Here is a 12466-nt window from a genome sequence, read left to right as displayed (position 1 = left end):
TCTAATTTGGGTAATTATAACATGGCATTAGAAGTTTATAATTATTTTAAGTAATATAGTTTAAAGACATGCTTTTGAAACAGATATGGATTTTTTACTAGTCTCTGCTGGCATTATTAGCTAGGCAGTGTGATTGGGGAGGTTAACTTATTTTTTATTGACTACTGGGAAAAAGCAATCAAAATAGTCAACCTATGTGTTTCCTTTCTGTCTTGAGTAACTTTGACTTTGTGTTTTTAGAGGTGATCACATTGTGACTAGCATGATTAGACTAACAGCAGATTGGTAGACTAGTCCCAATCAAGTTAATGTTTCAGAATAGGGCATCGATTAATGACATGTATTGCTTACTTTAGGGTCAAACCCAAGTTAGAAAAATGTGACCTCTGACCTCTTGTGACATGTTTGGCATTGAAATTTCTCAGTTCTCCTGGAGTTCTTCCTGTTGCTACAGATATACATAAGCCCAAACTGTAAGTCCTCTTCGTGTGTAGCTTGACTTTGAAGTTGCAACTAGGTACATATTATTTCTTTTTTTATGTATTATAATTTCACTTGTTGAAGTCCAATTTCCAGAAACTGTTTATTTAAGTTAAAGTTTGCTATGTCTCTCTCTCTTAGAATTATTAGAGAGGAGGAGAATGGCCATTCCTAAGTTACTTCTTTGTAAATAAGTTAGTTTGAAAAACTACCTGTTATTATGCTGCTTATGTAATTCCAAGGATTCTGCATGGAATTACTCATTGTATTCTCCTTTCAATCTATATGGATTTATTCTTCTTATGTATCTTATTGTGAAAGTGGATTGGCAGGTATACTTTACCACTGTTATCATTACTATTTTATTTTACCTGATAGCCTTACAGAAGAAGTAGCTAATTCTGAATAACCAAAGTCCATGGTGAGTTTTTTCCAGGAAGCCAAAATCTTCTGACATTCATCTTGCCTTGGATTGTCTAGCTGTGTTCATGTGCTTGACATTTCTTTGCAGTTCTATGAAGGAAACATACAGACAAGGCACATAGAAATGTAAACAGCTGTTAAAGAATCAGACAGTAGTACCTAGTAATAGGAGAGGGTTGTTTACCACATGATGAGGGTTTATTAATTTACAACACTGGAGGCTTTGTTTGAGGGGAGAGGCACCAGGAGAGCTCGGAAGGCCGCATGGGTGGCATGGAATTAGTCAGGCCTCAGTCGTTGGATGGGGTTTGACGTGGCAGAGAGGACAGTCCAAGTAGAGGGACCGTGGGGTGTAAGGAAAGTGGATAAAAAGGCAGAGAGGCCAGACTAGGAAGGCCTTGAACGCTAGCGTTGACATTTTAATCCATAGGTAGAGGGGAATAGTGAGTGCTTTTTGAATAGAAAAATGGTAAAAATAGAACATACTCATTTTTTTTCCTCCCAGGCTAGACTGAATGGTCCCCTCAAATGTCTCTTGAGTCCATCTGCTCTTCCCTCTTCTGGGCTGAGTTTTCACTCTTGTGATTTCCTGCCTGTTCCTCCAGCCCCTGTTTTTCCACAACGTCATCTTCTCAGATCGCTCTACCATTGCAGGCCTTTCTCTCTTGCCCTCAAAGCCCACATTCCTGGGCAAAGGTGTCACTGTCTTGGCCCGTGTCTTCCACATCACCTCCACCGCCCCCACTCTGCTACGCTCCAGAAGCCGGAGATGTGCTTGGCAGGTCCTCAGGTCTGTGTCTCCCACACGCCACATGGGATGACCTTCCCAGACTCTTCTTCCAAATGTCATCCCTGGGAAGTCTTTCCTGACACTGTTAAGCCAACCTAATTTTACCAGTTATTTTTCTAAATTTTAGGTCTGATTGTGTTCTTAAATCCTCTTTTGATTTCCCTATTGTGCATAAAGTCCAAATAATGGAGCAGGGCATTTTTATAAAGCTCTTCACAATTAGATCATAATATTTCTTCTTTTTACAACCAGACTTTCCCCTCTCAGTGTTCCATCTGATGAGACAAGTCTCAATGGCCTGAGCACTCTATAGATTTTTTTTTTTTAAGAGATGGGATCTCGCTAGGTTGCCCAGCCTGGACTCGAACTCTTGGATTCAAATGATCCTCCCACCTCACCCTCCTGAGTAGCTGGGATTACAAGCATGTGCCATCATGCCTCGCTTGGATTTTTAATTTTGTATTTTTCCTTCATTAATGGACAAAATCATACCCAGTCTTTCAAGATCCAACTAAAATATCATCTCCTTTGAGATTTTGATACATTCCTCATTGTAACCAATCCTGTTCCCCTTTGTCTTTATTCTCATAGTAATAGATATAAAATTTGATTTTATTAGTTATTCAAGTCTCCTATGATCTTTGAAATATATTTCCATTTCTTTTATTGACTGTGAGAACCTGAAGAGTAGGGAATATCTCTTTTCTATTTTTGTATCTTAATGTGAAACAGTGATTGAGACATCAATAATAATATTCAGTTTCATTAACTGCAGAAGTGGTTTTAAGGAGGATTATAATAATTGGTAACATTAAATGAGTCATTATTTTGTGACAAGCACTGTGCTATATATAAGTTACTTATCTCATTTAATTTTCACAGCAACGCAGGCATGTGGTCATTACCCCCACACTGCTGAGAAGGTACTGTAGTGAGAAGGTGAAGTAGTTGCCCAAAGTCATCCAGGTTGTTGGTGGCAGAGCTAAAATTTGAAAATAGGTCCATCTAATGTTGGAATTCAAGCTACTAAACATTTAAAATTTTTTCTTCTGGTATTTAATGGGTTTATATTTATATCTTTGCAAACTTTGAAGTTTTCAAAACATGATCATCTCCATGGTACTTACATATTATCTCATTTCATCCTCACAACTGTGAGTTAAAACTAGCCCCACTTTATAGGTGAAGAATGCAGCTCTCAGTAAATTATTTGTCCCAGGTTAAGTGTTAGAATTAAGAAGAACCTAGTGCTTCAGAATATATTCTAGAATTTTAAAATTAACTCCATTTGATACAGAATCTATAAAGATGCTGTTTAGGTTTTGAAGTTTAACACTTTTTGTTCAATGCAATTTTAAAGTAAAATATTTGTTTGCCATGAAATATTACATTTCTAAATGTAACATAACCATATAATAGGATACTTGGAAAATAGAAAAACAGAAAAATAACCACCTGTAATTTCTCTACCCAAATTCAACTAAGGTACTCATTTTGATGTTGTTCTTTCTAGTCATTTTCTGCATATGTATGTGTTGTCTCAGCATGGCTGAGTCGTCCTCCGTGTTGTCACGTGGCCACCGCAACATGTGATGGTGGCAGGGGGCTCCCCCTGGTAAGACGGCACCTCCCCATACCTGGGAGGGAGGAGAAGTGAGGTGAACAAGCACTTGTTATGAGGTTTGCATTATCTCATTTACCCGCAACACAGCCACATGGCACTGGCTTTAATGATTATCTAGGTGCACAGGTGGAGATGCGGGCGGAGTGAGGGCTTCTCCTGTCGTACAGCGGCCGCTGTGCACAGGGGACCCGCAGACTCCAGAGGCCTCGCCTCCCCCAGGCGCTCACGTGGCCGCCGCATCTTCTATTAAGTTCTCGTAACAAAGCTCCGTGCTCCAGCTGCACAAATAAATAGTGGGGTGAAAGCTCAGAGGGGTAACCTATACCAAGGAGCAGGAATTACTTTTGTAGGACTAAGGGCAAGGGACTGGGCACTTTACGTGCATTACCTCATCTGGCTCTGTCTACAACCCTGAGGTGAGTGTCCTCTGCCTTTTTCATCACGGTGCCGTCACCGTTGCATGTTAGGATAACCTGGGTGTTTTCACCATGCTCCGTGTCCCCTCGCATCATACCCTTGCCTCGTGCTTTGAATTATTTCCCTACTGTGGACACGCAGGCGAGTGTCTCTGGCTTCCTTCCAGCACAGATAACTGTGCATTGCCCCAGCTCTTCACGGCCGCTCACTGGGATGTAGGTCCAGAAAGAATTCCTCCGTGGTGATGCCATACGCATATGGGTACTTAATTTGACTAAGCTCTTAAGAAAGGATGCCTCAGTCTACAAGTTCGGTAGCACTGTGCACATTGGGTTTTGTTTTCATGTACATCTGCATATACTGGACGTTCACTTGCCCAAATTTTGTCATTCAGAGGGATGTTTTAATTTGCATTTCTGTATTTGGTATAGGCAGCTCATGGTGTTCTTATATGGTTCTGGGCTTCCTTTGCTGTGGGTGCCTGTTACTGCCTTCTGCCCATTTCCCACTGGGATTGCTGTCTTTTCCTGTTGACTTCCAGAAGCTCTTGTTACACTGGACATTGATTCCTTTATAGGTTTTATGCTTTGTAAATCTTTTCTCTGTCATCTGTTTATTAATTTTTTCCATAGTTTTCTTTACTGAACAGAAACTTCTAATTTGGATGTGATCAAATTCAGTCTAGTTTGCCTACTGTTTTATGGTTTTGAAATTTTATTTAAGAAGTTCTTAAGGCAACAAGAATATTCCCTACATTTTCCTTTACTAACTTTATAGTTTTACCTTTCATAGGTCTTTAAACCATCTGTAGTTATCTTTTTATGTGTTAGGTAAGGATCTACCTTACTTTATTGTTTGTTGTGAGTCTACCTTCTTCTTTAGACTTTAAACTTAAAAGTCTTAAGAACTCTTTTGGGAGATACTTTAGGGGCCCCTGTAGCAGACCATGTGGTTGAATTGCTTGTTGGCAGTGCCATAGTGTTCTTTGCCCTCTGCCGTGAAACCTCTTCCCACCGGTGTGTGGTCTCTGTGAGGCAGGGGTCTCTGTCGCGTGTGGCTGGCATATGGCCCTCACCCAGCTGTCTCCAGCAGTGTTTGTTACATGCTGGGTGCACGTGAGCTCTTTTCCTGCAGCCAGTTTGTCCTTCTGAGAGAAAGCTTGAAAATGTTAATAGACCGAGACTAATGCTAATATTGCTCTACTATTAACTGGCTGTGTTTTCTCGAGGAAGTCATTTTTCTTACTTTGTCTGTAAATCGGTGCCTCTGTGTCACCACCGTCTCATTCAAGATACAGGAAGTTCCCTGTGCTCCTGTGTGGCCAGCCCACCCTGCCCTCCAGCTCCACTCCATCACCGATTGGCTGTCACAGTGATGAGCTTTGCCTGCTTTGGAATTTTATATAAGTGGAATTATACAGTGTATTACTTTTCATGATTGGCTTTTTTGATCAACATGTTTTGAGATTCATCTGCTTAAGGATGTCGGTGGTTCATTCTTTTTCATTGCTGAGTAGTAGTCCATTGTGTGCATATATATATATATATATACCATGATTTTTTAAATTCGTTTAGCTGCTGAAGGGACATTTGGGGGTTATTATGACATAAGATAGAGTGTGCTTTTATGTACAGGTATAGGCGTGTATTGGGATAAATATCTAAGAGTGGAATCACTAGGCCATATGATAAATGTATGTTTAACTTTATTAGAAACAGCACAACTGTTATCCAAAGTGAAGAGTTTACATTTCCACCAGCAGTATATGAGAATTCCAAGTTTTCTACACCTGGTATTGTCCATCTTATAAAATTTGTGTCATTCCAGTGGGTTTGTTAGTGGCATCTCACAAAGTTTAAGTTTGCATTTTCCTGATGTAAGCACCTTTTTATGTGCCTATTGACCAATGATATCTTCTTTCACAAAGTCTCTGTTCAGTTCCTTTGCCCATTTCTTAGTGAGTTGGTTTATTTCAGCATTCTTACTGAAGTGTTATAGAGTTCTTCATATGTGCTGGATACGAGTTCACTGACAGATCTATATATCTGTGGTTCTAGAAGGAAATAATAGAGGAAATGAGGAAGAATCACTATTTATAGAGATATTGGGTAAAAGATACTAGCACTCAATCCAGGAAGCCCAGTGCAGAACAAATCAAAAGGATATCCACATTTAGCCATATGATAGTGAAAACTGCAGAATTTACTAGAGGGAAAGAGAAAACCTTAAATACAGACAATAGATTTTTGAAAAGACATCATTTATAAAGGTGTGGTAGTTAGACTCATGACTGACTTCTTAACTGCAGCACTGGAATTCAAATGACTGGAACAATAGCTTCAATATGTCTTGAGAGATATTAACTCTCAGCCTAGAATTACTTACCTTTCAAGTAAGAAATTGAAATAAAGGCTTGTTTAGACAAAGTCTGAGAGAAAAGAAATTCTTAATGGTTTACATTAGGTAGAAAAAAAATGATCCCAAATGAAAGTTCTGAAATGTAAGAATGAATAAGGAGCAAAGTTGATAAGTGTGGTTAAAATTAAAGCATGAACTATAAAATATAAAAATAACATTCAGTTTGTGAAAAATAATTAGGCCAGAGCAACTGTAACACCAGCAGCAGAATATAGAAACAACAAAGGATCATTAGCAGCAGAACAGATAGTCATATGTTTATATAACAGGCTATTACACTACAATAAAAATAAACTGTCGCCTCACACATCAATATGGATTAATTGCAAAAATGTAATGTCAAAGAAAGGAATCAAATTACCAAAGAATACTTGGAGAATGACTCCATTTCTGTAAAGCTCAAAAACCAGCAGCACAGAGCAACGTGTTTTTAAGGAATGCACATACACAGGACCCAACGGTATGAAGACAAAAACGGGGAGATGGTTAACACAGAATTAAGGACACTGGCGGTGGGGGCAGGAGCCAGCAGGAGGGGGCCTATCCAAGGAGCTTCTGCTCTTTCTGAGGCGAGGTGGTGGTTTCTCTGGTGTTTCTTTTATTCTTCAAACTGCACATATTTTAAAATACTTCCTTGTATGAGTAATTTCTAAATGAAAAATTTTAAAGAAGGAGTAAGTGGATGGCACAGAAGCCTGTTGGGGAACGTGGATGATAAACAGGGGTCAGGAGGTGGGATATGTAATGAAAGGATGGATTATCCTGCCTGGTCGGATCACTGTTGTGTTGCCAGCAGAGCTTTCCTTCTGTTCCCAGATGTGCACATCTCAGTCACACTCAGGCATTGACAGCCTATTCCACTATGTTTTAGGGAACCGGTTCATTCAGTAGTAATCATCATCATTTAAGTCAACTGTTTCTTTTTAGGTATTTCTCTTTTCTTCCACTGAAGACTTTTCTATGTGAGATTATCAAACTGAAAATGATATCCTAATTACATGGAAACTACATTATTTGAATGCTGTGTGTTTTTGAACACTTGGCACTATAGAAAGAAGTGTATTTGGCTGAGTGTTGTGAGTAGAATTCTATCAAGTGTTATCAAGAGAAATTTCATACAGAATTGAAATAGAAGGCCTAGTATTTACCATTAATTTTTTTTCTCTGACAAATGGACAAAGCATATAATTTTATTGTGACCTTTTTTTTAGTTTTTATTTCAATAGATTTAGGGGGTACAAGTATTTTGGGTTACATGGATGAATTATATCATGCTGAGGTTAGGGCTTTTCAGGTACAATGTACATTATTATAATATTATAATTGAGTTTAAAATGAAAATAGAAGTTTTAAAAATGTATATGATTTAGAAAGATGTAATTACATAATTTATTTTGAAAGAAAATCCATTCAATAAAATTAGTAGGTTATACATCATAAAGTTTGTTAATCATTGAAAGTTTGTCTTAGAGTTCTGTTAAAATAGATTGTGTACTAAGTGTTGTACAAAATACAGTTAGATTTGGTTTAGGGCTAGTAAATGTATATAATAAGAAAAACATATAACAAATATTTTCAATGGTAGAATTGAGCTTTAATGTAACATTTTGAAACATCCCATTTCATTATGAGACATTGATTAATTCCTATTCTCAACTGCTGAGGAATGGAGAAACAAAAGAGATGGGAATGTTTGCCACTGGCCAAGAGTGAGACTGGCGCTGTCACCAGTGCTGTCGGTGCAAGACGCAAGCCACACAGCACAGGAAGCAGGGTCCTCATCATCCTGAAGGAAGAATAAAATTCGGTTGGCTTTTAATCCATGTGTGTGCATGTGTGCACATTGTCCTCATGTGTATCAATCAGTATACACGGTATATTTTATTAGAGCTTTTGTTCCAAAAATATTTTGAGGACAATTAGAAAAGAAGATACAGAGTAAGGCTATATATATTAGAAGGGGATGAGAAGGATGAGGAAAAGAGAAACGAAGTTTAGGATCTAAAATAGAGCCAGGAGGAAACCTAATACGAGAAGTCTTCCATGAATTCCTACAGCTTGTTAAGGATGTGTCACAAATTTGGGTTTTGGTATAAAAGGGCAAGCTCAACATTTTAGTGATGGCCATAAAGCAAATTTGTTGCCCAGGTGAACCGTAGCTATTATTCACAATGCTAAAACCAGAAAGAAATTTATCCTGAGGGTTTTCAGAAAGGTAACCATTTTCTAATTGATGGCAGAGCATAGCTAGTCAAGGTTGGGCTTTCGGGTGCGATTTTGACTAAACTGTCACTGGTTGTGTGATGAAGAGTGTCCCAGGACAGTCCTCTGCTGTTGCCTGTGCCCTTTTTCCCAACTACCAAGGAAATGGACTGTACAACTTACAGTATATTTTAGGCCTGGTGCAGTGGCTTGTGCCTGTAATCCTAACACTTTGGGAAGCCAAGGAGGGAGGACTGGTTGAGGCCAGGAGTTCAAGACCAGTCTGAGCAAGAGCGAAACCCCATCTCTACTAAAATGGGAGGGGGGGAGAAAAGCCAGGTGTGGTGGCATGTGCCTGTAGTCCCAGCTACTGGAGAGCCTGAGGCAGAAGGATCACTTGAGCCTAGGAGTTTGAAGTTGCAGTGAGCTGTGGTAGTAAAACTGTACTGTATCCCAGGTAACACAGTGAGCTGTGGTAGTAACACTGTACTGTATCCCAGGTAACAGAGCGAGACCTTGTCTCCACAAAAAGAAAAAAGAAAAAGACACCCCCCCCCCAAATTTACAATATGTTTAATCTTCAGATATGAAACAAGTACATTATTCTTGAACCTATGGTGAGTTTTGCATCGTTACACAGATATGTCATTTTCATCAGTTGTGTCATTGTTATAGACTGGTAAGTTTTTAAAAAGTTGGTAAAACTTGGGGCTAGGTCTAATTTAATTGTGTAAAAAGATTAGAGCAAGCTATAAAATGTACAATTCATCATTACTGAAATCACAACTTAGAATTAAAAATACTTTTTATAAAATGGAACCAATGTTAATAATGTAAGTAGTGTATGTGTCACAGTAAAAACGGTTTATTTCTCCCAAATGAAAACTCTGCCTGTTATGGAAGGGATAGTTAAGTCTCTACTAGCTTTAAGATAAATAAATGTTTTACTTTTCTACTTTTAATTAATGTCACTGCATAAATAAGAGGTCAAAATCTAATGTAATTATTTGCAGTGTAACCTTTGGGACAATCATAATAGAGAAACTTTTTACAGAGAAAGTATTTGTAATGCCTTCACTATTCATGAAAGATATAATGGAAAGAAAAGGGATTTTATTGGTTAGTTAATCCCCATAAAATCTACATAATCTTTCACATATATTTTTATTTCTCTTGGGTATACACCTAAGCGTGGGAATGCTGGGTCCTACGGGAGGTAAACACTTAACTTTTTAAGACATTGCCCAACTGTTTTCCAAAGTGGTGGTTCCATTTTACATTCCTACCAGCGGTGTATGAGAGCCCCACTTTCCCCCATCCTTGCTAACATGTGGAGTCGAGACTGGCTATATAATTTGCTGGGTCTGGGGCAAAATGAAAACGCCGGGCTCCCTGTTCTAAGATCATTAAGGATTTCAAGATGAAAACAGGAGGGCATGAAACAAGGCGCAGGGCCCTCCGTGCAGGGGCTCTGTGTCACTGCACAGGTCACAGGCCTGCAAAGCCAGCCCTGCGTGGCCTGCCAGTCTCTTTCAGCCACTCGGGCAGGTGCGCAGCAATTCTCACTGTGGTGTAAGTCGCAGTTCCCCCACAACTAATGACATTGAGCATACTTACTTGTCTTCTGAGCATCTTCTTTGGTGAAGTATCTAGCCAAATTTTTTGCTCATTTTGTTATTGGGTTATTTACTTTTTATTACTGAGTTTGAGACCTATTTACATATTCCAGATACAAGTCCTTTATCAGGTACAGGCTTTGCAAATATTTCCTGCTAGTCTATGGTTGGTATTTTCACTCTAACAGTGTCTTTGGAAGAATATAAGTTTAAAATCTTGATAAAATTCTGCGTGCTCTTTCGGAAAACCATGCTTCAGGTGTTATATTTAAGACGTCTTTGCCTAGCCCAAGATCACAAACATGTTCTATTTTCTTCTGGAAGTTTATAGTTTTACATTTATATTGATGGCCCAATTCGTATATGTATGAGATGTGGAATGAGTTAAATTTTTTTTTTGATACACGAGTAGCCACATTTTCCTGCACACTTTATTGAAAAGACAATCCTTTTTCCCCTGCATGGCCTTTGCTCATCTGTAACACATCTGTTTTCCATGCATGAGTGAGTCTATTTCTTTTCCTTTTTTTTTTTTTTTTTTTTTTTTGAGACAGAGGCTTGTTCAAATCGCTGGGCTAGAGTGACATGGTGTCTGCCTAGCTCCCTGCAGCCTCTAGCTCCTGGGCTTGAGTGATCCTCCTGCCCCAGCCTCCTGAGTAGCTGGGACTGCAGGTGCCACCCACACCTGGCTAATTTTTTTTCTATTTTTAGTAGAGATGGGGTCTCACTCTTGCTTAGGCTGGTCTCGAACTCCTGACCCCGAGTGATCCTCCCTCCTTGGCCTCCCAGAGTGCCGGGATTGCAGGAGTGAGCCACTGCGCCCGGCCATGAGTCTGTTTCTGAACTCTCTATTTCGTTCTATTGATCTATTTGTCTTTATACCACTGTCTTGATTACCATAGCTTTATTAAAAATCCTGAAATTGAGTGGTATTAGTCCTCAAACTTTGTTCTTTTTTTTTTTTTTCTGGAGGACTTATTCTATGTCATTTGCATGTCCACATGAATATTAGAATCAGCTTGACAATTTCTATAACAGAGAACACTTAGATGTTGACTGGGCTTGTGCTGAATCTGCAGATCAATTTGGTCAGAACTGATGTCTGAGTGTTTTTCTGACCTGCAAAGAAAGAGTATCTCTCCCTTTGCTAAGGTCTCCTTTATTTTTACTCTGCAATGTTTACAGTTTTTATAGTACAGGTCTTTTGTAGTTTTGTCAGATTTACCTGTAAATATTTCTTTTTAAATGCTATGACAATCTAATGCCACCAGTGGTATGACAAGAGGTGGAGCCCAGGTGGCAATGTGAGTGATGGTTTCCTCCAGAGCAAATGTTCCAAGAGACAGACAGTGGAAGCTGCTGGTTTCATGAGTCCTGGGCCTGGAAGCTGATACCATGTCATTTCCACCATGTTCCATTCACCAAACACGTCCTGTACGTTTTCTCTTCATCTCATCAGCTCTTTGCTCTGTTTTCTTGTATGACTTCATTTGCATTGAGTATTTTTTCATTCTTATTTCCTTTGTGGCCCATTAGCTATAACTTTTTGTTTTACTGTTTTAGTTATTTAGCTTTAGGGCATGGTTTCTCAACCTTACATTTTGGGTTGGATAGTTCTTTGTGTGGGCACCTGTCCTGTGCAGCATAGGATACGAAACAATACCGTTGGTTTCTACCTTCCAGTGATATGACACCACTTTCTGTGCCGCGTAAGAGCCATACAGAATGCTCCACACTTCCATCGCTTCCCCTCGGGTCTCTATGGTATTGTCATACATGTTACTTACACATGTGTTATACACCACAATTTCATTATTGTTATTTTTGTTTAAAGAGTCAATTATCTTTTAAAGACGTTTTAAAAAGAAAAAAAGTCACATACTACCCATTTGGTTACCATGGGCAGATCTCTAAACATAATCTCATCTGGTATCATTTTTCTCCTGCCTAAAGTACGTCTAACATTTCTTGCATTTTAAGAGTGTGTTGCTGATTGATTCTTTCAGCTTTTATGTATCTTAAAAAGTATTTCACTTTAAACCTATTTTTCTTCTGATATACACAATTTGCCACTGTAACCATTTGTAAGTGTAGTTCACTGGCGTTAAGTAAATTCACAATGCTGTGCAACCATCATCAATATATATTTCCAATTTTCTCATCATACCAACCGGAAGCTCTGTAACCATTAGGCGATAACTCCCATTTCCCCTGCCCTCAGCCCCAGGTAACCTCTAACATACTTTGTCTGTATGAATCTGCCTATTCTAGATATTTCAAAGAAGTGGAATCATATGGTATTTGTCCTTTTATGCCTGGCTTATTTCATTTATCATGATGCTTCCAAGATTCACCCATGCTGTAGCAGGTGTCATATAACTCCATTCGTTTTCATGGCTGAGTAATATTCCTCTGTGTGTACTTGCCACATTTTCTTTATCCATTTATCATCTGTTGATGGACATTTAGGTTGTTTCTGCCTTTTGGTTAGCGTGA

General features: G+C 38.9%; 1 long non-coding RNA gene across 5 annotated transcripts in view; it reads right to left on the bottom strand.

Moving 5' to 3' along the window:
* LOC123623580 overlaps nucleotides 1-12466 on the bottom strand; it is a 57697-nt gene that overhangs the window by 8088 nt on the left and 37143 nt on the right. For all 5 annotated transcript variants that reach the window (XR_006729925.1, XR_006729924.1, XR_006729922.1 and 2 more), the window contains 2 exons: nucleotides 5619-5787; nucleotides 852-993 (listed from right to left, as the gene is read on the bottom strand). This is a non-coding gene — a long non-coding RNA (uncharacterized LOC123623580). The remainder of the gene's footprint in view (nucleotides 1-851; nucleotides 994-5618; nucleotides 5788-12466) is intronic.

Source organism: Lemur catta, chromosome 18 (assembly GCF_020740605.2).
Source record: "Lemur catta isolate mLemCat1 chromosome 18, mLemCat1.pri, whole genome shotgun sequence".
NCBI lineage: Eukaryota > Metazoa > Chordata > Mammalia > Primates > Lemuridae > Lemur > Lemur catta.
This window is presented reverse-complemented; position numbering and strand designations above follow the sequence as displayed.